Here is a 2,986-nt window from a genome sequence, read left to right as displayed (position 1 = left end):
TCACAAATCTGGGTACTGTGGTGTGTGTTTGGCCTCTGTGACAGAGGATTACCTTGGAGGAGAGAGCAGAAGCGAACTCATACAGAGAGTGTATCTGAACCGTGTACCTGGCATTCATTTCTTCCAGCCCTGGATTTCTCTCCAGCAGTGTTGTGCAGCCACCAGTGTGGGGTGAGGACTCCTAGCCCTGCATGGAGACTGATCCCACTGAGCATCATCTACTGCACACAGATGTAGCTGAGCAATAAATTCTTGGCTGATTCTGCACTTTACACGGTTGTAAAGTAAATATACCCTGCTGTGTATCTCACAGATTAGCCTCTGTCCTCCTAGCATAGAAAGAGGGCAGGGAGTAATTTTAGTTTCTGCACTTCCTGTGAAGCCGAATCTTGCACAATTCAATCGTGAGTTGTCAGGTAGGGATGGTGCCCCAGGGTTGAGCTCTCCCCCCTAATGAGCTACTGGAGAGCAAACAGGGTCTTTGTTACATGACAAGGAAGTGCAAGGGCAATTCGGCAACCAAAGCGTATGTGAAAATTCAACATCTATCACTGCTTTTTAAATTAATCCTCATGCTTTAAGGAACTCCAGCTCGTGATCTGGGATCTTCAAGCTTGGCAGTGCTATGTCCCTGTATAGATAGGTAGGTCTCCACTGACTCTTGCTAGAGCTGGCTGTGAGAGTGTGATGGCTAAGCGTAAAGTCAGGCTGAGGAGTGGAAGGTCTGGGAGGGGGGTGGGAGTTGAGGGTCTGGATTTGGCTACAGCCCTGAAAGTCCTTCAGACCAGACCCTGCAGCCAACCCTTGTGGTGGTTTAAAGGGAGGGATTTGGAAAGTGTGTTTAAATTTCAACTTTGAAGTTCCAGAGTAAGCCTGAAGTCTCAGCAAGTCCGCTCTATGAGGCAAAGACACAGGCATTGCAATTTATTTTGCTTAAGAACGATCACTCTCCATAACGCACTGAGGAGATGTGCCAGCAAGGCAGGCTCCTGAAAGCCTGCTCTGTGCTTCGTGTGCAGGTTAACAGGACCAGAAGGAATGCATAAATTCACCACAGCAGTTAGGTGTTACCAGTGCCTCGTGCAGTGCCAGAAGTGGCTGTGCTGAGGTTGGCTTCGTTCCAGGTGTCACGGTCTCCCTCCTTCTGCACCTTTGTTTAAACAGGTGTTTTTTCCTTTTCTTTATTCAATTTCCTCAGCAGTCTGTGAGCAATGCAGACCCCACAGGGTTTTTGACAGAATACTACTTTCCCTGAAACTTTTTAAAACCAACTTTTCAGATAGTGTGGCTTTCTTTGCAAATGTCTCCTCTTCCCCTTGCCTTTACCCCTGGCAATGTTTGTCCTTGCTGATATCAAACCGCAGAACTGGAGCTAGTCAGGCCTACACCTGGTATTGGTACTTGGAGAGCACCATTGGTTAGAGCTAGGGCTCTCACAGAGCAGGAGGGACCCCGCTTATTGCTGCCAATGCCACCATGTTCTTATCATCTGTTTTGCAGTGCTTAGCAAAGCACAGGCAACAGGTCTGATAAAAGTCCCTGGAACAGAGATTTACTGAGAAATCAACTACTGTAGTGGTCATACACACACATGTATTCTACCTCCTCCTTACTGACCACAGGAGGGGTAGCTCATGCGTAAGCCCATTATTGCAGGAGGAGTTCACACAGAGAAAACCCCCATTCATGCGTGTATATGTACACACTTTGTGTAAAAATCGCACATAGTGGCATGTTTGACTCAATATCCATTGCAATTTCTATGCTCATTTTCTTCATATCTCTTCTGGGTCCTTCAAAATATTCTTTCTTGGACTTAAACTGTAGTACCTGTGGTATCTGGCTACTAGAGAGCATTTGGTGGAGGAAAGTGGCTGTCTTCCAGGAGAATTTAAAGATGGGAACAACACATTGATTTCTCTGTGGCCTAAACTTCCACCTCTGCTTAGAGCAGGAGGCGTCAAACATCACACTCATTTGTTTATCCTTCCCAAAATTGAAGGGTTGCAGTGATTCAGCCTGGAGTCTTGGTGGTACATGTGCTTCCATCTGGCTTGTAATCAGCTCTGCTGCTTGAGCACTGAGGACTGCCTGCCTTCAGGGACACAGATCCAGCCTCAACTCCTTGTGTACCTCTTGCCTGTCCCAGGGCCAAGCAATCAATGGGTCTGTGGACTGGGGAAGGATCTCAGCACAAGACAGCAGCCAGGTACCCTGTGCCCTGCCCTGAGTTCCAGAGGGTGCAGAGCCCTGCTAAGAGGTGCTCACTTCCCGAGTGCCTCCTGGCCACCGGCAGCTGGTCACCATGCTGGTAACGGGAGGTGGAGATGGGGCTGGGTCAGATGAATCATGAACACCAAGCCTGTGACTTTTGTTTTTTGCTGCTCCAACATTTATTTCATTCTGCTTCATTGTCTGGGAGTTGAATTGGGCTGATTGTTCAGAATGTAGGTTTTCAATCACTGCTGAGTCCAGAACTTCAGAGGTGCTTACGTGTCCACTCTCATAAAACAGCTGCTGGAGTCAGTAGGAGCCAAGACTCTCGATACCTTTGCCATTTTGAGCCCCTGTGCTGTTACGAGGGATCTGGCTGTCCCTAGAACTGCTGTGGATCTACAGTGAACAAATGTTAGCTGGAACTGTTCAGCAGGCACTGCCTGTACTTTTTGAGACCCATGAAAAAAAACAAAGGACAGCCTAGTGTTGGAGAGTGATTCACGTTCTTGCTCCGGTTCCTGTTCGCTTGTTTATCCAGGTGCACTTACACCTTTTTCTCAGCCGTTGGCACCAGCAGCTCTGAGCTGAACAAAGCCCGGGGAGGTGGGGGGGTGTGGGGGGGTGGGGTGGTGGAGAAAAAGGAGAGAGAGGATTTGTATCTGCCTGCTGTGTGTGTGTGGTGGGGACGTTAAAAAAAAAAAGCCCCAAACCCTAATTTCCTTGTTATATATCAGTCCTTCCTAAAGAAAAGGAAAGTATTACTAGGCCC

Source organism: Strix aluco, chromosome 5 (assembly GCF_031877795.1).
Source record: "Strix aluco isolate bStrAlu1 chromosome 5, bStrAlu1.hap1, whole genome shotgun sequence".
NCBI lineage: Eukaryota > Metazoa > Chordata > Aves > Strigiformes > Strigidae > Strix > Strix aluco.
The sequence above is the reverse complement of the archived record's forward strand: the minus strand, read 5'-3'. Positions refer to the sequence as shown.